This window comes from Eulemur rufifrons, chromosome 1, assembly GCF_041146395.1.
Source record: "Eulemur rufifrons isolate Redbay chromosome 1, OSU_ERuf_1, whole genome shotgun sequence".
Taxonomy (NCBI): domain Eukaryota; kingdom Metazoa; phylum Chordata; class Mammalia; order Primates; family Lemuridae; genus Eulemur; species Eulemur rufifrons.
The window spans coordinates 103,583,471-103,610,669 of record NC_090983.1 but is presented as its reverse complement, the minus strand read 5'-3'; the positions used below and the strand labels follow the sequence as shown (position 1 = coordinate 103,610,669).

The following is a 27,199-nucleotide window of genomic DNA, read 5'->3' as shown; positions in this document are numbered from 1 at the left end:
ATCTTAGGGAGATGTGGAGAAATTCAGTCTGAATCATTTTGCATTTTTATGTATTTCCTTTTCTGCGATCTTTAACTAAGCATTTAAAGTAAAACCATTCTTCTTTCTCCTCCTGCAGTTCCTCCTCATTTTTTAACCATGATTTTTTTAAGATTATAAAGGATATATATATATATGAATATTGTCCTCATGATTAGAAAAGTTATACAAACTGTCCTGTAGGCCTAGGAACTAACTTGTATCAGGATTACTTCATGTAACAAATATTAATTAAACACATACTATGTGCCAGGCACTTTCTAGGCACTAAGAATTCAGTCAGCAAAGTCAAGCCCAAGCTCTCTTGGTGCTTATATCCAACTGGGATGAGAAAGATAATGAACATGTTTACCATTCATGACACAGGCAAAATCATCATCTAATACCACACAGTGTACAAAGCACCCAAAGGATGAGATGGATTTATAAGGCAGTTGTTTGCTTTGTTAGTAAGGAAAATCTCTTGTTTATACCCCACGTCAGACTTGCTTATACCACTGTAACCAAATACAATTTGGTGATGTTCTAAACTGATTCTTTAATTTAGCACTTTATTTCCTCCACATAAGAACAAAGTTGAGATAAGCTACATTAGCTTTGACTTTAAATTCTCTCCTTCTCGTTACTTATTTTTAATTTCCTGTAATCAAACTTAAATGCATCAAAATGCAACAAATTAACGAAGAGACTGACCGAGACCCAATAATAAACTGAAACTATAGTACCAGGTGGACTATGACCTAGAAGGCTAAAACTTTTAGTTGGGAAAGAAAATAAGAAATTCAACCGTTTCTTCGATTTCCAAAAGGCAGAACTTTTACCAGCACAAGCTGGTAATCACGACAGAGCATGTCAATAGATCTCTGAGTGCCAGTGAGTGGTGGTGAACTGGACGAGGAGACGCCCACCCCCGGGGTTTTCTGCATCTGAAGCCCACCTCGCCTTCTAATTCTACGCCTCACATACAAAGTTAATGGCATTCAACATCAATATATCTCCTATAATCTTAAAGACAGATACTTTTTCAATGGGGAGTTATTTCCCAACACAGAATGCTGACTTATGCTTATGCCCTTGCTTTTTTTTTCCCAAGCAGGACTTTTTACAAAATAAAATGTGTTAAATGAGGTGTAAAAATCTTTATTCTCAGTGGTAGTTTTTCCTTAGAATGTTTGTTTCTTTAAAACTTTCAAGGCAATGGTCTTTTTAGAAATGTGACATTTGGTAAATCAAGCTATGAGTTGTCCGTTAATAAAAGAGAAAGGTAAACAGGAGAGAGAGCAGAAGGGAGTAACTGAGTTTGCATCAGCAGCTCTGATGGGAAGCGACCAGGGTCACAGGCCAGCTGTGGCCGGTCGGCCCTAAGGAGACGTGGCGGGAGCAGCCGCTCCCCACGCACAGCGGTCGGGACCGCCGGTCTGCACGCAGGTGAGAGCGCGGATGGTCTAAGGCGCGTCCACAGGAAGAGCAGCCTGACGCAAAGTCTTTTCACAGGGGTTATCTAAATTCAACTGTGCAAAAACACCACGATAGTCTTGGTCTGATATTAGAAAATTTACAATTGTTTTCTTGGATTTCATTCACTGCCTGTGTGCTTTTAGAAACCAAACACTGAATACATTTCAAAACATATTTAGAAAAACAGTAAAATTCTAAAGTAAATAAGTATATATGGAAATACTATTTTGCTATTGATTTTTCTTTCACTTTTGATTGAATTATTTCTACTGATTCATTTTGACTTTCCAAGGGAAGCTGGAGAAAAACTATGTAAGAGATTATTTCCTTTTCACACAGTTATCCAAAATCATAAAGGCGTATTTGTTACTTCTGTTTATCCATATAAATCTTTTCTACAAATTATTAATTTGTAGTAACTATTGAAGCACTGAAAATATTCCTGATAGAGATACAATTAAGACTCTAAATAAAATGCAAAATTTAGCTATTTTTATAATTTCTTATAATATTCATCAAGCCTTACAAAATATTTATTACTTTAAATTAAAATCAGGAAATCAAGTACAAGACACCTAAGATTTGAACAGAATTACATACAAGGAATCTAAAACACTATGGTTATTCCATTAAAGTAACTATTTGTGTGAAAACAGCTCCCACTGCTAGTATTCTTCCCCAGCAGCAGGAGCCATCTCCTGAGATAGCTCTTCCACCTGGTAACAGGGGGGCTCAGGACCTAACTACATTTTTATGATCCTACCTAACTATTTTAAATGACAGAAATAAGTTTTCTCATATCATTATCCTCAATTTTCCTTAAGTAAAACCAAATATTAAGCGGGTAAAGGGGCAGATACATAAGGAGGAAAAGGAAATATTATCATTAGTCCTTATTTTGCCATGATTTCTCATAAACTCAGATAATTACAAACTATCCTATTTCTCTATACAGAAATCCATAAACAGTGAGACCAAAATAAGTAAAATTCACTATATAAGCAGAATAATTAAAGTAGAAAACAGAAAACTTACACTCTCAGGTATTGTTGGGAGTCCAGTTACATCGGGGCAGTGAAGTAGGGATGCTAAGCAATACAAATAAATCACATAAGAAAAAGAGAATTAAAATTTGGGGCGTTATATATAATTTTGGATAAAAATAGGAAAAAATATATCGACTGAATTAATAAAGGCCATGGACTGACACTCAGGATTTGTTGAATTTGAGATATTCTTAAATGAGTTAGCAAGTTTATATGAAATTTAACAATGTTCTTATACAAAAAGTTAAGTGTTGATTAAAAATTTTCACTTTAAAATTGAACAGAATTGAAAGAATAATCCTGGGAGAGTATTAAGGTAAAAAGAGTACAGTACTGAATGGTTTTTTATATGTATATGTAACATATAAATGCATTTATTCTTAATATACATTTAGGTAGACTGGGGAAAGTACATAACTAAAAAAGTCTTTTTTATATATATAAAATATAGAAATATATATATTTCTTCAAATACATTTAATTTAGTTAGACTAGAAAAATAAAGCTTGCTAACCCAAGTATATATCAAAATCTATTGCAATTCCTAAGTTTTTGTGGTAAGTCACAACAAATCTCTTTTGTAAACATCAGCCACTGTATTATTTAGAAAGCAGCAATAGAATATAATTTTTAAATGCTAAAATTTCTTAAAAATATACTTATTCCAAAATATGACCCTCACACATGCACTAAACAAATACAAATTGGCATCAATAATGTTCAAAGCAGGACATGTCATCGAAATAATTATACGATGAACATACTGTGTACCTTCATGTTGCCCACAATGTTCCCAGATTTTACCACCCGGAATCAAAGTGCAACTTCATCATTGAAAACTGTTTTATTTTCTGTTCATATCAATCTCCAAAATTATTTTAATATCTTAATAACATAAGGATGTATTTAATACCACCTTCCAATTAAAGATTAGAAAAGAAACATTCTAGCTATATTTGAGCACAGTTGAACTAGTCAGAACCAAGCTAGTTAACACAATCATAATATGTGATTTTCCAGGGTAGAAGAACAATAGGAGATAAATCATAAGATCTTTTGATAAAATATATGACAGAAAGCTCATTCTGGAATATACTTTAAAATTACTATGGAAAATGAAGACTATGCAAAGATTTGGGTTCCATTAGCTACTTTGATTTTGAAGGGGTTTTACTAGTACTGTATTTCATAAAACTATGCTTTAAAAAATAGCATAAATAGAAAATATATTCCCAATGATTACTTTTTCTTTTCTTTTTTTTTTTTTTTTTATTTGTTTTTTTGTTTGTTTCTCAGCTCATTATGGGGGTACAAAAGATCAGGCTATATACATTGCCCATGCCTCCCCATCCCCCTGAGTCTGAGCTTCAGTTGTGTCCATTCCCTAGACAGTGCACATCGCACTCATCATAAGCACCACACGTACTCACCAGCAAACTGGTTTCCCTGAGTGCACATTTGGGAATAACACCAATTGGGTATCGGACAGAGGTCGCGGCTGGGTGGAAGGGATGGGTGTATACCTACTTGATGAGTGCGATGCGCACTGCCTGGGGAATGGACACGCTTGAAGTTCTGACTGAGGGGGATGGGGTGGGGGGAGGGGATGGGTGCACACCTACTTTTCTTAAAAGAGTCAAATTTACCATTTCCCAAAGGACTGGAGTGAATCTTAAAGACATAGTGAAAGAAGTAATTATTTTTCGAATTTAATAGTGATTTGTAGAAGCCAATGTCCCTTTAACTCACCAGTACCAGAGAGGCTGATCTTTCACTACTTGCTCACTGGCAATAAATATCTCTTGGTTCTTACAATATATGAGAGAGAAAACATGAATACTTTCATGGAGAAGCTTACACAACAATTTGCTGTGTATTTGAGACAAATCCATGTGGCCACGTTAGCCATTGAAAAATACTTGAATAACATTAATTATAAATGTTATTTTAAAATGCTGATTTGACAATTTTATGCTAGAAAAATCCTAAAGGGAGTATTTTCATATTGTGAGAATAGAGAATGCTATGGATATTTAATGGTTTTGAAATACAGTTTCAGAAAACCACTTGCATTAGAGATTAACTTTTCATAAAATCTCTGATATTCTAGTGGCCACTATCCACTTGTACAGGAACAAAACCTTCCATGATCAATTTTGATCTGGCTTCATAAAACTACAACCTCTACTAGTAGTTAAAGACAAGCGTTCTGGTCCCAAATTTGCCCCTTATTAACAGCACAGAACTAGGCTTATTACTCAGTAGTCTTTTGTTGAATCAAATGAAACTATTAATGAATTTCACACCAAGGTAACCAGCTGATTTTACTAATACTGAAGCTATTTCAGCTTGAGAACAGGTATACAAGATTTGAAAACTATCACAGACTATTAATTCAAAAGTATATAAAAAGTAAGTTTTAATTATAAAAATAACAATCATATATAGAAAGAGTACATAGTCACGCAAACACTTTAAACAAGATTATTTCAGCTACAAGGAAAAATACTTCTCCATATGAGAAGAAACTTCAGTTCACTGCCAACTAACACCTGAACGACTCTTCAAGGTAATATTTAGATACTTCTGAAGAACAGGAATTGATAGTAGGACAATGTGTGCTCTCTTTGATTCTAACTGATGCTATTCGCTTCTGTGACTATGCTTGCTTTTAGTTGTTTGATAAATATAGTTAATCAGAATGAAAAACAGGGATAAGAGCAAAGGTAACTCCATGATAGGCTAGGCTTCCTGGATGTGAGAAGCTAACAGCCTAGTTCTGCTTCTGTATATATGGCTTGCTGGCTTGGTGCTTAGCGTAAGTGGAGCCATGGCAGGCTTCACTATGTAGAGCAGGAAGGAAAACAGGAGTAACTCCATGACAGACTGGACCTCTTAGGAAAGGCCTAAGTTTTGGTTTCCCCAACGCAGGCCCTCCCCCTCCCCGGAATGCCGCTGGTAACAACTGAGGGCCCTGGCTTGGAAACTGGCCAATTAGGAGCCAAAGCCCTGGCTTGGAAACTGGCCAATCAGGAGCCAAAACTATCGGCCACTTTTGAGGGAACAAATGAACTAAAAGGGGGGTGGGGGGTGTGCCCGATACATGTAACCTATCGATAAGTATAAAAGCTTTGTTTCCACCCCAGGGCGGGGTCCGGGCTCGTGGAGAGACCACTGCGCTGGTGCTCTGAGCCTTGGACCCTAGCCTGGGCTAGAAAATAAACTCCTTTGTCTGTTGCAGCCTTGGTGACTCTGCCTATCTGTTCCTGGGACTGAGGGAAACCGGTTCTTACATTTTTTGGGGGCTCGTCCGGGATCCCGAAACCCCTGGAACAGAATCCAGGCCCAAGGAGGAGTTGGAACTTTAAAAAAAAAAAAGAAAATCCGCGCGGTGCAGGTAATTGGTGGCCGGCCAAGACCTAGGTGGACGCACTGGGAGGTCGCTGGCCCGAGAGTGAAGGGAGACGTCCCTCGCCCCCCCTCGGTAGGTTTCCGGCAGGGGCCGGTAAGGTCCGTTTGAGAGGGAAACTAAGCTGGCCACAGGGCCAAGAGTGGGGAGTTTGTGAAACGTCTTGTCGTGGTCTATGTGCGTTATTGTCTGGTGGCCATTGTTCCGTGTTTGAGTCTTTGGTGTTCGTTCAGCGGCCCATCCCCCGGCAGCGGCAGCGGCAGCGGCAGCGGGGGGTGGGGGCGGAGGCGGCGGCGGCGCCCGCTCCCGGCAGCGCGGCGGAGGCCCGAGCGCGCCCGCCCACTCTCCGGTGGCGGCGGCAGCGGAGACCCGCGCGTGTGCCCGCGCGCCCGTGCTCCAGCAGCAGCAGCAGCGGCCCGTGCACCCTCCCATTGTCCCGCCCAGAGGCGGTGGCGGCAGCGGCCTGGTGCCCGCCCTGCACAAAGGCACCGCCCACTTGCTTCGCTTTTAGTGTCAGATTGTGGCGTATCTCGCCGCTTTTGTCCGTGTTTTATGTTTCTTCTTCACTCACAGGAGCGTGGATTTGATCTGATGTGCAGAGAAAGCAGCTCTATCTTTAGTCCCCAAAGTTTCCCGATTAACAACGGAGTTAAATGTCCTGTTTGTCGCAGAGGCGGCAGACAAGGGTGGACTAGTAACTCTCCACCACACCCAACCCCCCACCCCATTCCCCCCGCTACTTCTCTTTATTCACTGCAGCCCACAGCGTCTCCCAGCTCTGGGCCCGTGGCCCCGCCGAGGCCCCGGAACCCTGTCGCCTAGGGTCATCGTTTCGATGATTCCCTCGGTCTCTGAAGTTACTGCTTTTTGGTTGCAGCTTATTCTTGTGGGCTCACTGGTTCTGGTATTTGGTATCGGTCTATACACTGTTGCCCCTCCTTCTTGGGGAACCCCACAGAGGTGCACCCTCACACTCTTTTACTGGGTTGTAATAGGAATAATAGTGTGGCTGCGAATAGACCCCCCCACATAAAGTCTGTCTGCCTGATTGAATGAGTGAAGCGTGACTGTATAAGGTTCCACGGCCACGGCTACGGAATCTGAGTGGGTCCTAACCTGCGATTCTGTGGCGGCGTCGTATGGCATAACGGTGATTCACTCCCCTAAAAGGAGTGACCAGGCCCGGGGTTTATACGGGTACACCTTAGCCAAGACGCGCCTAAGTTCCCGCGAGGGACGCAGCCAGGCGGACACCTGAGAGAAACCCCCTTCCCCCGTTCCCTTTGTGAGCATGGGGCAGACACAGACAACGCCTCTGTCTATCCTCATAGATCATTTCAAAGAAGTCAAGGATAGGGCTCACAACCTCGCTATAGAAATCAGGAAAGGCAAATTTATTAAGTTTTGTAAGTCTGAGTGGCCAACTTTCGGGGTTGGATGGCCCCGGGATGGAACGTTTGACTCTGGTATCATTTCCAAAGTAAAAGAAAGGGTGTTCGACAAAGGGCCCCACGGTCATCCTGACCAGATTCCATACATTATTGTCTGGCAAGACTTAGTCCAGGACCCCCCACTCTGGTTGAGGAAGATCCTGCTCCCAGTAGTAGACAGCAAGATCATGGTAGCAAAGGAGGCCAGGAAAGAGGGGGAGTCCAAATCGGGGACTACAAAAGGCACCCCTTTGGACTCGCCCTCTGTTCTTCCGGACTCCACTCCCTATCCTGACCTAATAGACCAGGAGTGTATTCCACCCCCACCTTATAACCCCGCTGCAGCCGCAGCCCCAGCCACTGCAGCTCCCTTAGTGGATGGCCCGGCGTACGGGACCCGGCAGCGGGCCGCTAGAACACTGGACCCAGAACCAGTCATGGCTCTTCCCCTGCGTGCAATAGGGCCCCCGCAAGCTGACGGGGAACAGGCTTACCAATATTGGCCTTTTTCGACTAGTGATCTGTATAACTGGAAGTCTCAAAATACCAACTTCTCAGAGAATCCTAAAGATCTAATTAACCTTTTAGATTCTGTTTTGTTCACTCAACCAGCCCACCTGGGACGACTGACAGCAACTACTAAAAGTTCTTTTTACCACTGAAGAAAGGGAAAGAATACAGGGAGAAGCACGGAAACTGGTTCCAGGAGATGACGGCAGACCCACCACTAATCCAGGGATCATAGACCGGGCGTTCCCACTTGAACGACCCCCCTGGGATTACAATGAGGCTGAAGGTAGGGAGCGTCTCCGGGTCTACCGCCAGACTCTAATGGCCGGTCTCCGGGCGGCGGCACGAAAGCCGACCAATTTGGCTAAGGTAGGGGATGTTCGGCAGGGGCCCGAGGAAAGTCCAGCGGCCTATCTGGAGAGGATTATGGAGGCTTTCAGACAGTACACTCCCATAGATCCTACGGCAGAAGAGAGCAAGGTGGCAGTAATGATGGCCTTTGTAAACCAGGCAGCCCCTGATATAAGGAGAAAAGTACAGAGGATGGATAGATTATGTGAAAAGACTATACAAGATCTATTAGAGGTGGCTGAGAAAGTCTATAATAATAGGGAGACCCCGGAAGAGAGGCTAGAAAGGATTAGACAAGAAGATAGAAAGTTCCAGGCTGGGGAAACTAGAAAAGCCAACAAAGAGATGGCCAAGATTCTTCTGGCAGCTACAGGGAGCACGCTCGGGAGAAAAGAGTTTGGGGAGGAGAGAGGAGGCCGCCCCCGGAGGAGAAGGCTAGAGAAAGACCAGTGTGCAAATTGCAAGGAGAGGGGGCATTGGGCTAGAGAATGTCCTAAGAAAAAAGGGGGGCTGGGGGGAAAGCATCGCCTAAGAGAGTCTTAATAGCGGGGCAGGGAGAAGACAGTGAATAGGGAAGACGGGGTTCGGATCCCCTCCCCGAGCCCAGGGTAACTATAGAAGTGGAGGGGAACCCAGTCAGTTTCTTGGTAGACACAGGAGCAGAACATTCAGTAATCACTGGAACCACTGGAAAGTTGTCCAACAAGACTAGTTGGGTGCAGGGGGCAACCGGAACCAGACCCTACCGATGGACTACCCGGCGAAAGCTAGACCTGAGCTCAGGGCAAGTGAGCCATGCCTTTATGGTCATTCCGGAGTGCCCCACCCCCTTGTTAGGAAGAGATATACTTACAAAGCTAAGAGCCCGTATCTATTTTGAAGACAAAGGAATAATAGTAACTGATGCTAAAGGGAACCATATTAGCAGCCCTCAGGTTACTCAAGTCCTGACCTTGGCCCAGGCGGATGAGTACCAACTATACCAGCCTGTGGGGATCCGTCAGGAAGGAGAGATGGAACACTGGTTTCGAGATTTTCCTAAAGCCTGGGCTGAGACAGGGGGAGCAGGATGGGCAGAGCATCGGCCTCCTCTTTATATTGTGCTGAAACCGGGAGCTGAACCGGCCCGAGTCAGACAGTATCCCATGCCCCAAGAAGCTAGAGTGGGAATAACGCCTCACATTCGAAGGCTCCTAGACGCCGGGATCCTCCGGAGGTGCCAGTCAGCCTGGAATACTCCCCTGCTGCCAGTGAGGAAACCGGGTGGAAAGGATTATCGGCCTGTGCAGGACCTCAGGGAGGTCAACGCGCGTGTCCTAGACATCCACCCTACGGTTCCCAACCCCTACACCCTGCTGAGTTCCCTTCCTCCAACACAAACCTGGTATACTGTTCTGGATTTAAAGGATGCCTTTTTCAGCTTGGCAGTAGCCCCGCGCAGCCAGGAAATATTTGCCTTTGAATGGCAAGATGAGGAGAGGGGAATCCGAGGACAGTTGACGTGGACACGGCTACCCCAGGGGTTTAAGAACTCACCCACCCTGTTCAACGAGGCCCTCCATGAAGACTTGGATCCTGGACCGGCAACGCCTGAGCATAGCTGCCTTGAGATCCTGGCGGAGACCCAGATGGCCCGGAAGGACCTGCAGGACCGCCCTCTTGCGAACAGCGACCTGACCTGGTTCACGGACGGGAGTAGCTTCGTCAGGGAGGGACACAGGTACGCAGGGGCAGCCATAGTAGATGGACAAGGCAACCTTATCTGGGCTGCACGCCTTCCACAGGGGACGTCCGCCCAGAAGGCTGAGCTGATTGCATTGACGGAAGCCCTTCGCCGGGCCCAGGGGAAGAGGCTGACGGTGTATACTGACAGCCGCTACGCCTTTGGGACAGTACACATACATGGAGCCCTCTATAAAGAAAGGGGCTTCATCACGGCAGAGGGCAAGGAAATCAAACATAAGCCTGAAATACTTCAATTGCTAGAAGCCATCCTGTTACCAAAGGCAGTGGCTGTAGTCCACACTCCGGGACACCAGAAGGGGGACTCCCTAGAAGCTCGAGGCAACCGGGCCGCGGATGCCGAGGCCAAGAGGGCTGCGGAAGGACCTACACCAACAGATGTCCTACACTTGAGCCTGCCGCCCCCAGGAATGGGAGAGATACCCCCTCAACCGGACTATTCCAGTATGGACATGGACTGGGCCAGAGAAAAACTTCAGGCAACGCAGGGTAAGGATGGTTGGTTCCAAGACAGAGAGCATCGCCTAGTAGTTCCTGAAGCCTTGGGGAACCATCTGCTGAGACACTTGCACCAGACAACGCATCTAGGCAAGAAAAAGATGTTGCAGCTGCTGGACACTGCACAACTCAGATTCAAATCACAAGGAAAGACAGCAGAAAGCATTGTCAAGGACTGTCGTGTCTGCCAGGTCATGCAGCCGGGGAGGATCAGAGGGACCCATGCAGGTATCAGGGAATGGGGGAGGCGGCCAGGATTGTTTTGGGAAATAGATTTCATGGAGGTAAGGCCAGGGAAATATGGGTACAAGTACTTGCTGGTTATGGTAGACACCTTCTCAGGGTGGGTAGAGGCTTTTCCTACTAAAAGAGAAACTGCTTTAATAGTAGCCAAGAAAATGCTGGAAGAAATAGTTCCCAGATACGGGCTGCCGGAGAGCATAGGGTCTGACAACGGCCCAGCCTTCACAAGTCAAGTTAGTCAGGGACTCGCCCGGGCTCTAGGGGCAGATTGGAAACTACATTGTGCATATAATCCCCAGAGCTCAGGGCAGGTAGAGAGAATGAACAGAACTCTAAAGGAGACTTTGACTAAATTGGTTCTGGAGACTGGCGGGGATTGGGTGACGCTCCTTCCCTTTGCCCTGTTCCGAGCCCGGAACACCCCCTACCATTTAGGCCTAACCCCCTTTGAGATAGTATACGGTGCTCCTCCACCGGTAATTCCAAAAATGAAACCTGAGACCCTGCCTGAACACCCTATAGAAGTACTACAGGCTGTGCAGGCCCTGCAAAGGGTTCAGAGCCAGATCTGGCCTGCCCTTCGGGCCATTTATCAGGTCACCCGACCGGCAGGGGAAAAGGCTAACGGGCACCCTTACCAGCCGGGAGATTGGGTATGGGTAAAACGGCATAATAGCAAGACCCTGGAGCCCAGGTGGAAGGGACCTTTTCAGACTATTCTTGTTACCCCCACTGCCCTAAAGGTTGACGGAGTGGCGACTTGGGTACACCACTCCCACGTAAGACCTGCCAACGAGGACGAGCGGGAGCAGCAGCAAGTTCAGTGGAGGGCCTCAGCGGATCCTGAGAATCCACTAAAGACCAGACTGACTCGCGTAACAACCAGACCGCCGCGGGACTCAGGATAAAGACATACAGAATAAAAATGCTGGTGGTGACTGCTATATACATAACCCTTATGGGAAAAGTAATGACTGACCCAAATCCCCACATGCCCTATAACCTCACCTGGGAAATCACTAACTTAGAAACTCATGAAGTTTATAGTAGGACTTCAGGAACGGCCCCACTAAACACTTGGTGGCCGGACCTGTACTTCAACTTAGAACAATTGCCAGGCATGGATAATCTGCAGTATAACCCTAAGCGGCAGGGATTGGGCTATGAATATCAGTATACCCAACGCCAGGCCCGGATAGAATTAAGTAGGAATGGTTTTTTTGCATGTCCGGGATTTAGAACAGGGGAAATGAGGCACGCGTGTGGGGGGATCGAGTCTCTCTACTGTGCAGCCTGGAAGTGTGTGACCACCAATGACGGAGAGTGGAAATGGCAGGTCCGACCTCTTTTCATTGAGATGTCTTATGTCCGGCCATGCTCACGAACCAGGTATACCTCTGACTGTAACCTGATACATGTAAGATTCACAGAAGAAGGAAAAAAAGACAGACGGTGGGTCTCGGGACTATACTGGGGAGTAACTCTCTATGATTGCCGCTGGGGGGGGCGAGGCACTGTAATACAATTCAAACTGAGGGCTTCTCCCATCTCGGGCGCTGTAGGGCCCAATCCAGTGCTGGGGGGAACCGGTTCTGACATTTTGGGGGTGCTGGGAGATAAACAAAATAGCCCACGCCCGACTGTTGCTCCACCCTCACTCTTAAGGACCCCGGTGGCAGAGATAGAAACGCAAGTAACCCCCAGGACAAAGGGGTCAGGAGATCCCTTATGGAAAATGCTGACAGCAGCATATGAGGCATTAAATTGCTCCGATCCCAATGCTACAAAAGCCTGTTGGTTATGCTATGACATCAGACCCCCTTTCTATGAAGCAGTAGGAATAGATGCCCCCTTCAACCGCACGGGAGAGGAGGCCCCCAGGTCCTGCACATGGGACCGCAAGGGGCCGGGGCTAACACTTCAGGCAATCACTGGAAATGGGACCTGCGTAGGGAAGGTGCCCCCTAGCCATGCACAACTTTGTGCTATAGTCCACCCATCTATAAACCGGAATGGAGGAACAAAATGGGTGATTCCGGCACTCAATGGATGGTGGGTTTGTTCTAAAACAGGCTTGACCCCATGCCTTAGCCTGTCTGTCTTTAATGAGTTAGAGGAAGTCTGCATCATGGTACTAGTATTCCCTAAGGTTATCTACCACCAAGAAAATATAATATATGATGCATGGGAAAAAGGCACAGGAGGTGCCAGGTTAACTACAAAAAGAGAGCCCTTTACAGCAATAACCTTAGCCACCCTTTTCGGTCTGGGTGCAATAGGAACAGGGACAGGTATCTCATCCTTAGCGGTGCAGCACAGGGGGTTCAATAGCCTGAGGGCCGCTATAGATGAAGACATATCCAGGATCGAAGAATCCATCTCCCATTTAGAAAAGTCACTGACCTCACTGTCTGAGGTAGTGCTGCAGAACCGGAGGGGACTAGACCTACTGCTCCTCCAACAGGGAGGGCTGTGTGCGGCCCTAGGGGAAGAGTGCTGCTTCTACGCTGACCATACCGGGGTAGTAAGAGAATCCATGGCTAAAGTCAGAGAAGGACTGGCTAAACGGAGGCGAGAACGTGAACAAAGAGAAGGGTGGTTCGAGTCATGGTTCAATAGCTCCCCTTGGCTGACTACTTTGCTTTCAACTTTATTAGGACCCCTAATTGTGCTTTTGCTCATCCTCACTTTTGGACCGTATATTCTAAATAGGTTAATTACCTTTGTAAAAGAACGAGTCAACATGGTACAACTGATGGTACTGCGACAACAGTACCAGAAGCTGAGCTATGACTCTGGCTTACAAAAAGGGGAAACACGAGGCCCCATGTCCGAGCAAGAGTGCTAGAAACAAAAAAAAAAAAAAAAAAAAAAGGGGGAAATGTAGAGCAGGAAGGAAAACAGGAGTAACTCCATGACAGACTGGACCTCTTAGGAAAGGCCTAAGTTTTGGTTTCCCCAACGCAGGCCCTCCCCCTCCCCGGAATGCCGCTGGTAACAACTGAGGGCCCTGGCTTGGAAACTGGCCAATTAGGAGCCAAAGCCCTGGCTTGGAAACTGGCCAATCAGGAGCCAAAACTATCGGCCACTTTTGAGGGAACAAATGAACTAAAAGGGGGGTGGGGGGTGTGCCCGATACATGTAACCTATCGATAAGTATAAAAGCTTTGTTTCCACCCCAGGGCGAGGTCCGGGCTCGTGGAGGGAGAGACCACTGCGCTGGTGCTCTGAGCCTTGGACCCTAGCCTGGGCTAGAAAATAAACTCCTTTGTCTGTTGCAGCCTTGGTGACTCTGCCTATCTGTTCCTGGGACTGAGGGAAACCGGTTCTTACAACTAAAGTAAAGGAAAACAAAGCCCCGGGGAGGTAACTGCAAGTTACTTTCTGATAAAGGGCTGGAGAGTCCAGGGGCCTCCAATCAAGTAGGTAAGAAGAGCAAGACATGATCAGCGCATGAACGGCTTGTGCAGGGCGTGTGTTCCCAGTATCGCTTGTAACCAAAAACTAGAAGGTTTGCAACAACAGCCCCCCTCCCCGTCGGAGACCCTCCTCTTCCCCTGGATGACGTTAACTACAACTGGCGCCAGTGCAAAAAGCCCGAAACTTAGAGTCAACAAACCTGAAGCCAACACGATCAGCCACTTCTAAACAAAAGGAACAAATAAACTGAAGGGGGATGATGTGCAGACTAGTGTGTCGTGTGCAGACTAGTGTGTCGTGTACAGACTAGTGTGTCGTGTGCAGACTAGTATGTCGTGTGCAGACTAACGTGTTGTGTGCAGAATAACGTGTTGTGTGCAGACTAACGTGTCGTGTGAAAACTAGCATACAGAAAAGTATAAAAGCTTAACCTTTACCCCAGGGCGGGGTCCTAGTTCCTGGAGAGGCCACTGCGTTGGTGCTCTGGAATTTGGACCCTGGCTCGGGGCTAGTCAATAAACTCCTTTGTCTTTTTGCAGCCTCAGTGACTCTGCCTCTTTGTTCCTGGGGCCAAGGGGAACCGGATCTAACACTTCCATTTCATATAATTACCCAAACAACTTCCTCACAAGTTGACTCACTCAATTTCTCAAATGGAAAAAAGGGATCATCAAAAGAGATTAACTTTCTTGCCTAACATCACACATTTAGTGACTGTGACTTAAACCAAAATCTTCTAGTCTTAGGGAAAGAGGCCTAGAAGTCTTTGATTTATTATTCTTATTAATAAAGGTGAAGTGTTTCAACACCCAGTATTTTTGAGGTATACTTTTTAAGATATTTATTTATCCCTGAGCAAATATGATACTCAAATTTAGAAAGAACACATTTGTCTTTCTCATTAATATTATCTCCATTATCTTAGTACCTGTATTTTCTTAACTCCTTAACAAAGCATGAGAATCTCTTTATAAATACAATGCTCTCAAAGAAAGATGACTTTTCTTGGTAAAATCTGGGGCTTTTCTTTGTTCTCCTTGCCCTTCACACCGCATAACCATAAACCTCACATTCCTTTGGCTGAGTTTCTCCTTAACTGATCTTCCCTCTGATTCTTTCCCTGGATCCCCTATCTTCATCCCCATGGCCTACTGGAGCAGGGAGACCTCAGCCTCTGCTCTATGCTCTCCATATTCCCTCCTTTAAATTCTATGTCTCCTGATGACTCCCGGATTTGGGTTAAAAAGCCCAGGTTATCCTTAGCTTTCCATCCCCCAATCTCCAAATGACCACTAAACATTTCCACTTGGGCAGTGGCACAACAAAAGAGGATGCAGCCGCAGACATAAAGAGGCAGAGAAGATCACAGGAAAGAAAAAACACTTTAAACTGTATGACAAGAGGTTTCACTGAGGTGGGAATTGAACTAGTTCTAGACTAAAGACAGACAGTCTATAAAGAGGCTTTAGTGCAAAAGGAAAGCATGTTTATTCAAGAAACTGAACAGAACAATGTGACCAGAGCAGAGAATCAATTCAGAAAAAAATAATGAGACAGAAAAATGAAAAGTTAGACTGAAGCTAAGAAGTGGATCGTCCTGAAAGCCCAGCCAAAAGTTTGGGCAAATTTTATAGAAAATGGGGAGCTACAAAAGATATTCAGGAGGGGATTTTATATAATTTAAGCAAGTTTAACTTGATAGTTTTGTAGAAAGGACTGGAAGGAGAGACTCTAGATTAACAGCTATTTGAAGTACTAGGCACGTGGAAACTAGGGTGCTAACAGTGGAAATTTACAGAATGGAATGATGTAAGATAACATTATTATTAAATGAAATTACAGGAGAAAATTTAGGCAAGAATAAAGTTATTACCAAAGAAATATAATAAGGATAACAATTTGCTTATCTTGCAAAAATGCAAAAGACTTAACATTATACATTTTGAGTTACTTTTTCCTCTAAATTTCTCTTGCATCATTATAATTTTTTCTTCATTAGAAGTTTATTATTTTTTGGAAGAAACAAAATCCATATAAATAAATTTTAAAGTTCTATACTGTACAACACCAAATTAATGAAGAATATTAATGAAAACATTCGTATTTTATCATGAACTTTGAATATTCAAAAAAAATCCAAATGAATGTTTTTAGATATAGATGGCACTGTTCATCAAAGTTTCAATTGTACAGTAAATAATCTATACCACCACAAGCCTGCTGTTTGCAAACTTTAACCATATTTCCAGTGTTTTGTGATCACAACTAGAAGATGTATTGAAGTATGGAGAAAGAAGAAAGAACTTTTCACCCAGAATTTTTATCACATATGTTATATGCCATTTTCTATTCTTACTAAGTATTATTTTTATTTTAGGAAGGGTAGTGAGTGTGTGTATGTATGTGTGTATTCCTTTATTATGCATGGATTTCACCTGAAAAATCAACGTTTCTTACAACCAAAATGTCCTCACAATTTGGTTAATTTCAGTTAATAAATTTTTAAAATTTTGTAACTTAACAGCTATCAAAATACACACCTAATATATCAAGTTATGATAGCTACCACAGTGCAAAAAGTCTCAATGTTATCATCTAGTAATGTTAGCACTAGCACTGCAGTTTTCCTGGAAGCAGAAGTGACCTGGCAAAGAATTCATTTCTTGACGGTGCATGTGTTCTTAAGTGAGAAACTGTTATGACTCCAAAGAACAATTACTGATTAAATACTTACCACACTCAAATTGACAGGAGTGTTTGCCTTTGGTACTGGGTGGTTATAAAGTGATTTGAGAGTTTCATTCAAATCATTTTCCTAGAGCAAAATAAAAAGTACATTTTATAAATGAAATACATACTAAGCAAATACAACTAAAACTACTTGACAAAATCGCCCACTGTGCCTTCCCATATTACATGTTTTATATAAATACTTTCCACACAAACATTTCAAATAACTGAGATTGAAATATTTAAATCTAATAAATATGGAAAACTAAATCCCTTTATCCAGAAGAATAACAGCAATGCTTATATTTAGTATAAATACATATTTGGAAAAAGTTATTATAAAAAAACACTAATGCATGTAAATCTAAACCACAATGAGGTATCACTTAACTCCAGTGAGAATGGCCTTTATCAAAAAGTCCCCAAACGACAAATGCTTGCATGGATGCACAGAGAAAGGAACACTCACACACTGCTGGTGGGACTGGAAACTAGTACAACCTCTGTGGAAAGGAGTATGGAGACACCTCAAAGAACTAAAAGTAGACCTACCATTTGATCCAGCAATTCCACTACTGGATGTTTACCCGAAGGAAAAAAGATATTCCATAAAAAAGACACCTGCACTCAAATGTTTATAGCAGGACAATTCACAATTGCAAAGATGTGGAAACTGCCCATCCATACATGAGTGCATTAATCAAATGTGGTTATTATATGTATACCATGGAGTACTACTCAGCCATAAAAAATGGTGAACTAATACCTCTGTATTAACCTGGATGGAACTGGAGACCATTCTTCTAAGTGAAGTATCACAGGAATGGAAAAACAAACAGCACATGTATTCACCAATAAATTGGAACCAATCGATCAACACTTATGTGCACATGTGGAAATAACATTCGTGGGAAATCAAGCAGATGGGAGGGGGGAGAAGGGGATGGGTAAATTCACACCTAACAGGTAAAACACACACTATCTGGGTGATAGGCATACTTATAACTTTGACTCAAATGGTACAAAAGCACTTTATGTAGCCATATTGTACCCCTGTAATATTCCAAAAAAAAAAAGTTGTTTTTTTTTTTTTGAGACAGAGTCTCACTCTGTTGCCCAGGCCAGAGTGCCATGGCGTCAGCCTAGCTCACAGCAACCTCAAATTCCTAGGCTCAAGCGATCCTCCTGCCTCAGCCTCCTGAGTAGCTGGGACTACAGTAGGCAAGCGCCGCCATGCCTGGCTAATTTTTTTCTATATATTTTTAGCTGTCCAGATAATTTCTTTCTATTTTTTTAGTAGAGAAGGAGTCTCGCTCTTGCTCAGGCTGGTCTCGAACTCCTGAGCTCAAATGATCCACCCTCCTTGGCTTCTCAGAGTGCTAGGATTACAGGCGTGAACCACCGCGCCCGGCCCAAAATTTTTTAAAACTAGAAAAAACCCACTAATGCTACAAACAAAAATTATCTAAATCATTAAATCCAAGAACAACGGGATTGACTAAAAGCAGCAACACAATTTTTTATTAGATCACAGAGTGCTCTCATTCTCCATTTTCATTTTAAAATTCCAAGCCTAATTTTTAAAGAATAGATACAATTTAAGTAAGATCAATATACTAATATGCAACGTAGAGGTTTTTCTAAATATTTCTTTTCTACGTAGCTACCAGTTACTACTTGACCCACAATAAATGGGATTAAATAAAATATACCACAAATCTACTTTATAGGATTTGTATAATAATAATTTACCTTGATGTATACTCTTTTTCTGAATCACACACATAAAACTAATAAAAAATATACAAAGATAGCTTTTTAGAAACATAGTTATTTTTATTCTTTCTTAACTTTTATGTTTGGGAGAATAAACCAAAGGAACGTGCAGTTGTTCAAAGAAGTTAACAATTTTAAGAAATTTGGATATGAAACATGACTTCTCATGATCTTTGACTTGTATGTGCACTTACATCAGATCTCTCTAAATACTTGCAGAAGTATGCACTCAAAACTGCCCATTTGAAACTCTCTTCAGAATGACCTAAAAAGACTATAAGACAAACAATTTATCTCTTGACCACTTAAACAATGAAATGTACCACAGAACATTGTAGACGATATTGATCCTCTTGTGTGTGCAAAATTCATATAGTTACATTTTAGAATTACCTTTTAGAAAGAGTACACATTAAACAATTTATCTCTTGGCCTTTTAAATAAGGAAATGTACCATAGAAAATTGTGGGGATAACTTGAGCCATGAAGATTATCTAGATATCAATCTAAATAACCTATGACACTGGACTAAAAAGAAAAAGTATTACAATTACAGATATATTGCTGTTTATTTAATTAACGCTATGAACTTTAAATATTTGTTCCTCAGGCCGGGCGCGGTGGCTCACGCCTGTAATCCTAGCGCTCTGGGAGGCCGAGGCGGGTGGATCATTCGAGGTCAGGAGTTCGAGACCAGCCTGAGCAAGAGCGAGACCCCGTCTCTACTAAAAAATAGAAAGAAATTATCTGGCCAACTAAAAATATATATAGAAAAAATTAGCCGGGCATGGTGGTGCATGCCTGTAGTCCCAGCTACTCGGGAGGCCCAGGCAGGAGGATAGCTTGAGCCTAGGAGTTTGAGGTTGCTGTGAGCAAGGCTGACGCCATGGCACTCACTCTAGCCCAGGCAACAGAGTGAGACTCTGTCTAAAAAAAAAAATAAATAAATAAATAAATTTGTTCTTCAAATAAGGAACATTACTGTAGTTTTCCCTATTCTGTCTTCTCAGAAAGCCAAAATTATATAGATTTGTTCATAGCTATTTTCTTTTATGTATTCCAGTATCACTGAAGGTTTCAGAAAGAATAATATGACTTTCAGTATGAAGATAGTATTAATTTATCAGTAAGAGTTACAAAGGTAAAGTATCCAAAATTTGGGCAGCTCATATTTAATACAATTAATGTTGGTTCTACCTGTCCACTCACAAAAACAAAGAACAAGAAATGATCATGAATAATTTAATCAGAATTCTAGTTTTGAATTTTCATTGCAAAAATAGATTTATTTCCAGTGATTTTCTTAGGAAAATGAATGAATATATAGCTTTAATATAAAATTGTTCAAGTGTAAAATGACCTTTTAATGTATATTTCACAGAATTAAGCAATCAAATGTGGAGAGGGAGGTATTTACACACACACATACACAAACAACTGGACTTTGGACAAACACTACAAACTTGCAATTACATTATACTAATTAACTTTGGTTGCTGAATTAGCAAATTGCTCACTACAGAGGTAAAAGGAGTACTTCATTTGTTAGTAACACAGTTAGATCATTTTTAATAAATAGAAATATTTCTCCTAGTTTTCAAATGACAGAACTGATTATCAGACTTACAGCCCTTGTATAATACTTTGGTCAAAGTCACAAGGTTAGTAAAAAATAGAACTTAATTCCAGGATTTCAGGGTTTGACCAAGCTACAATGTCAAAAAATTCCTGTTACATTTTTATTACCAATGACTACATTAAGCAACTTCAGGGTTATTTGTAAATACTTTAATTCTAACGTGACCAGATTTGGAACTACCACCACTTAAGGTACTATTAATCTGAATAGGGCAAGAAAGAAAACTAATCCCTCTATTACAGGATATATAGGATTACCTTAAACTTACATATAATTACAGATTGTCCATGCCACATTTCCTCCTTATCTACTCAATTTTACTTAATTTAAAAATATACTGAAGGGGCCAGGCATGGTGGCTCATGCCTGTAAACCTAGCACTATGAGAGGCTGAGGCAGGAGGATCACTAGAGGTCAGGAGTTGAGACCAGCCTGGGCAAGAGTGAGACCCTGTCTCTACTGAAAATAGAAAGAAATTATCTGGACAACTAAAAATATATAGAAAAAAATAGCCAGGCATGGTGGCACATGCCTGTAGTCCCAGCTACTTGGGAGACTGAGGTAGGAGGATCGCTTTAGCCCAGGTGTTTGAGGTTGCTGTGAGTGAGGTTGATGCCACGGCACTCTAGCCCAGGCAACAGAGTGATACTCTGTCTCAAAAAAAAAAAAAAAAAAAAGGAACAAGAAAGAAATAAAGAAAAAGATACTGAAGGGTGATTTTAATATTACTTAAAGTGTTATTAAACTATAAGAATTATTATCTATCATCTATATTACTATAATGAACAATTCATTCTAAACAATTTTGATGGATAATACTTAAGGGCAACTGACCTAATCCTAAAATTCTGGGGTTTTGTTTCAAATTAGAATGTTAAAAAAACATATAAAAGATTTCATCTGATTTACCAAAGTCATTGATTTTTATTATAACAGCTTATTTTCAAATATAGTCTGTATGAATGTTTAGCATAGTGCCTGTTACACCACACTGGGTAAAGAGCAAATGTCTATACCATTTTAACTGAACTCCATCTACCAAAGCTATTAGATAAATTTAACTAAAAACTCAAAATACTATGCCCATGAGGATATTTTGCTCCAGATTCAGTTAAATTTCTTTAGAACATCGAAACTTTTTAAAATAAAGTAAAGCAATAAATGATAGACAACTATATAGAGTTACATTCTCAGAAATTTAAGCACCTCAAAATAATTAGATAGTACATTATATGTAGAAAGTAGGAGTAGATTAACCTACAAATAAGGTGAGAAGCCATATCATGAAGTTCTTATATGTCAGGTTCCAAAAAACTTTAAATTTTATTCTAAAAAAAGGGGAAGCTACTAAGAGACTATAAGAAGTAGAATAATCTGTTTTCAGAGAAAGTTCATTCTTGAAGATCAGAAAAGGGTGGTACTCAAAACAAAGAGTGCATATGAAATGCCCATAAATAATATCTAGAGAAAAGAGAATCAAGAATATAACATAAGGAACACCAAAATTTTAGGTCTAGATGAAGGGGAAAAGCCCAAGAAAGAGGCTTAGGACATAGATTAAAAAAAAAAAAAAAAGCAATGAGGAACCAAGAAAACACAATTTCAAGAGAAAGTAAACAAACAAATGGAAATTTAAACAGATAACCATAAAATGGAAACTGTATCTTAAATGTGAAAATTAGAAAATAGGCAATTATAAAGAATTTAAAAACATTTTATATTAAATAAAATAGCACTGCTAACATTTTAGTAAGTTAGTCCTTGTTAAAAACAGCAAAGAATGATTAAAGGGAAAAATTTACAAATTGTTATCCCAGAGAAGTTTGTTAATTCAAAAGCAAACTTCAGTTTCTGTATTATTTTTAAGAAAAAGACATAAAGACTTAACTGTAAGAGCTAAAACTATAAAATTCTTAGAAGAAAACATGGGGAAAGCTTCAAGACACTGGATTTGGCAGATTTCTTGGATATGACACCAAAAGCACAGGCAACAAAAGAAAAAATGAATTAGATAATCAAAATGAAAAACTTCTGTGCAAAGAACACCATCAAAAGTGTGAAAAGTCAGACAACTCATGGATTGGGAGAAAATACTTGGAAATCATATGTCTAATAAGGGATTAATACCTTAATATATAAAGAACTCCTACAATTCAACATCAGAAAACAATATGATTTTAAAAAATGAGTGAGTCATCCCCCTGTGGCCAGCCTGGCCAGGGGATGGTTGTGCAAAAAAAAAAAAAAAAAAAAAAAATTCTTTTTATAAAAAATTTTTTTCAAAAAGTGAAAATTAAAAAAGAATAAAAATAAGAAAAAAAAGAAAAAAGAAAAAAATGGGCAAAGGACAGACATTTCTCCAAAGAATATATACAAATGGCCAATAAGAACATAAAAAAATACTCAATGTCACTAATCATTAGAGAAATGCAAATCAAAACCACATTGATGTACCACTTCACACCCATTAGGATACTATTATCAAAAAAAAAAAAAATTCAGAAAGTAACAAGTGTTGGCAAGGTTATAAGGAAATTGTAGCCCTTGTATATAATGGTGTAGCCACTATAGAAAGTGGTATGGTAGTCCCAAAAAAGTGAAACACAGAATTACCATGTTATGCAGCAATTCTACAGTGTGGCTGGCAGGGCGAAGGGCAGGGAGAAAATGGGTGGTTACTGTGTACTGGCTACAGAGTTTCAGCTGCAAGATGAAAAGTTCTAGAGATGTATGATATTATTTAATACCATAAGTGTATTTAGTGCTACAAAACTATACAATTAAAAATGGTTAAAATGGTAAATTTTATGCTATATATATTCTACAATTTTTAAAAATGGGGGGAAAAATACATAGCTTACCAATTCCTTAGCCAAGTAATCTGCCTGGGTATTCAGAAGCTTATAATATACTTCAAACCATGGCAGGTAACTGTAAAAAAAAATTATTCAAAAATGCATATATAAAAAATGTGGAATCAAGAAACAAGCAGACAAAATAAGCATTAAATTTATATCATGTCAAACAGGTTAATCCTAGAAGGTAGGAAAGACCTATATCCACATTCTCCTTACTTTTTCAGTTAGATTTAACATATTATATCTATGATTAGTTTTCATAAAACAAATCAGAATCCAAAGCTCTGCTATAAAAGTTATTCATTATACACTTCTATTTTAAACTAGCAGTATCTAAAATTACTTAATCCTATTTCATGATAACCAATAAAAGCACTCATTGAATAAAAACCACTCTAAGAAGATATTATATAAAAACTAATATTAGTAAGCTTTTGAAATAAAAGATACAATTATTTCTTTTTAAATGTTACTGAATTGAATATATAATACAACAAAACTACGTGTTTAATTCTTCGGAAATGATGTTTAATTCATTAGATGGCAAATTTCAAAATAATTATCAACACAAATATTGGAAAGTCTATTCTAAAAATTATAAAAATTGAAATGACTTTTAGATACCAAAAACAAATATAATTTAAAATTCATTTAATTCATTTTGGTAGATAAAAGTATAATTAATTTTTATGAAAACCAAATACTAAATCAAAAAATCATGTGTAAAAAATAAAATCTATATTTCTTGTTTTAAAAATTTAAAATATTAGTATATTTAAAATCTGCCCAAAGATTTTAATAGTTATTAAAATTTTCACTTTTCATACAGAAAAACAGTAAACAGTACTACTGATTATCAATAACAAATACTCTTTTTCTTCAAAGCATTAGTACAACAGGCTACTTCTTAAGACAAAATATTGTAATACTTTTACTACATAATTGTACACAGATAAGAATACATAGACAAAACATTTTAAAATCTAAAAATAAATACAGCTTAAAAACAGCACTCTATTAAGATTTTTTCATATGTCTCATTTGTTAGCGACTATAAATGATGCTTTTGAATCAAGAGCAACCTAAAGTCATAACAAAGGAAGGTTAGGTAAACTATAGTATCTTTACTCAGAAAATTATAGAGTTCCGTAAAATGATAATTACAAATACTGTGTAACGACATGAAAAATTTCTATGGTATCTAAAAATACCTACCCAACTTCAAGTTAAATCTAGAATACTGAACGCAAGCATTTATCTCTGTGCCCTCTGGAAATACCACTAAAATGACAGTAAATGAATAAAGGGTATAAATTAGTAAGTGCTGAGAAATGGAGGAAAAGCAATAGCAACACAAGAGGATGATTCTGTAAACATGGTAAGCAAACAGTGATAACTGACACGGGAGAGAAAAGGAAACCAAAACCTAAGTGTCAACAAAATGGAAAAGCACCGGCAGACACGCCCCTCCCCCAGGATTCAGAAGCACTGATTTAAGTAAGACTCTCTCCAAGGGAAAAGCACCTCAACGTCCTATGTTCTTGCAGTGAAACCCACCACTGCACATACAGTGCTTCCAATTCAGGTTAGTACCTGCCTCTTGGATATAAATTAACAGCCCAATTAGCAGACACTTGAGGAAATACAGACATAAATATATGTTTGTATTGAACAAACCTAAAAGGAACTACAAGTAAACACGACAATACAAACAGCAGAAGGGAACTTTAGAGCTTATCCTTAACACTCTTAGGAGCTGAGTAAAGAGCAGAATGCTAGTAAACAAAACTAAATAAAAATAAAAGTGAAAAAAGAAATTAATAGAGAACAAGAAAGAGCTCTTAGAAATTCTGAAAGCTGAAAAAACATCAGTAGAAAGGTTAGAAGGTAACTCAAGAAAATCTCCCAGAAACCAGAATAAAGCGTTAACCAGATAAATAATGGGAGAAAATGTGAAAATATAAGGGCAATTAATCTCAACTATCATGTAGCTGACGAACAATAGTTCCAAAAAGAAAGAAAAGAGAGACGAAAGGAATGAAAGTTTCTTTTCTAAAAATTACTGGAAGGTTTCCCGGAATGTCAGACATGAGTCTCCAGACCGAAAGGACAAGAGAATGAACAGCACAAAGAATGAGCCAAACCAGAGTATCACAGTGAAAGTCCAGAACAGGGTGCAGAAAAGTGCCTAAGAGTTTCCAAACAGACAAAAAAAGTAACATAAAAGGGATCAAGTTCAAAATGTCATTGAACCTCTCACCAGCAATACCAGAAGTTAGAAGATAATGCCTTCACAGTACAGAGGTTAAATTCTTTGCACCTAAGAATTCTAGGTCAGAGAAACTATCCAGAGGGTGTGAAGACAGAATGACAGCATTTTCAGTCATGCTAGGACTCAGAAATCTACTTCCTTAAGCCATTCAGCCTTCAACAAAATGAGGGAGACCAAGAAGGAACACGGGGATGTAGGAGACAAGAAATCTACGACCACGGAAGAACAGTGAAGTCCAAGGGTAAGAGCTGTGCAGCTGTGCAAAGGCCCAGACTGAAACAGGAATGGAGGCTGTAGTTAAGAGATGCTAGAACAGGGTGTTCACAGCAAGCGTGTTAACAGCTATGTACGGGAGCCTGGAAAAATCTGGATAGGTATGTGACAAATTGGTGGCAGCTTATGCAGTATCTGAAAATCAGAAGTTACTATTGGTAATCTCAATTTTCGTACTTAAATTACCCAACACTTCAAAGCCCTGGCATTTAGCTGGCTATTCTACTACAAATACCTTCCATTTACAAAAAAACAATAATTCTTAAAGATTGCTAATACTGTTTTTAAATTGTCAACTTCGTGTAATGGAAATTAGCACATCATAGTTTCTCTATTCACTATAACTCAAATAATTTTCATGGAGAATGTCCTTCTATCAAGATATATGCTCTTTAGTGTGTCATTTATTTCATTTGTAGTCATTTCATACTCACATTTCAACTTTTAATGGCCTGAAGAAATTGCTGTTTCAAGATAATTTCAATGTGTCATGTAGTTCAGATCTGTAAGTTCAGATAAGATGAGACCTAATCTAGCCAAGGAACACGCTTGGTCTGTTTCTATCCTACTCTCAAGGAGCTTTAGATAAAGCAAAATTTATTGATTTTAGGGGGCTGTATGTTTCTTTACCTTTTAATGCCTACATCGTCATTTTCATCTTAAACAATTTGAAATCCTATTTGCCTTAATTATTCTTTCCAGGTCCACTATAAAAATAAAAAATATAATACATCTCTCATAATTGTTATTACAAAGTGAGATAATCTTTATCTTTCTAGATCAAATACGTTAACACTCCTTTAAATGTTCTGGTTTCCTCATCTTTATATTATTTTTCATTGGTTATCTTTCCCTTTCAATTTCCTTTCAAACTGTGAAAACAAATCAAAACCCAATTTTTCATTGAGAAGCTAATTTATACACATAAATGTAATTTATCTGTAAGATTATTTATTTGTTTTTGAATAAATAATTAATATATCCATATTTAGGTTACTTTTAAAAATTTAACAGTTCTTATTTGTGCCAGGCATTTTGGTATACATATAATTATTACTATTTTTAAATGTCCAAGAATACTAACTTTACTGAATTTCATAGATGAAGGCTATAACTTCATCTATAAATCAGACTAATACTATTTAGAAATAAGCTGTACCCATATGAGATATTTCTCATAGTCATCTCTAAGGTCCCAAAATACTTTATTATTTCTATTTAGGAAGTATAACTCACCAGTAAGTTATATGCTCATCTGGGGGTTAAGAGAGTAGAATCTAAGAATCACAGAATCTATGTGTGGCTAAAATAATTGGAAGTGCAGGGAATAAAACTTCTTAAGCACTAACTGTATGTATGACAGTATTCTAGGTACCTTTCATGTGTGATCTCATTTAATTCTTACCATAATGCTTTGGTATGTATTTGACTGAACTAAGGTAAAGCAACTTATCCAGAGTCACAAAGCTACCAAAGGGCAAGAGAATTCGAATCAACCTGATTG

General features: G+C 40.1%; 1 protein-coding gene across 3 annotated transcripts in view; it reads right to left on the bottom strand.

Moving 5' to 3' along the window:
* Nucleotides 1-25,252, bottom strand: part of LOC138380693 (DENN domain-containing protein 1B-like) — an 80,269-nt gene extending 55,017 nt beyond the window's left edge. For 2 of the 3 annotated variants that reach the window (XM_069465066.1, XM_069465082.1), the window contains exons 1-5: nucleotides 25,214-25,252; nucleotides 24,366-24,431; nucleotides 23,154-23,223; nucleotides 16,882-16,962; nucleotides 2,533-2,585 (exon numbers count right to left, since the gene is read on the bottom strand). The gene's annotated coding sequence lies outside the window, so the exon portion shown is untranslated. The remainder of the gene's footprint in view (nucleotides 1-2,532; nucleotides 2,586-16,881; nucleotides 16,963-23,153; nucleotides 23,224-24,365; nucleotides 24,432-25,213) is intronic. The other variant, XR_011232908.1, reaches the window with a different exon arrangement.
* Between the last annotated feature and the right edge of the window lie 1,947 nt (nucleotides 25,253-27,199).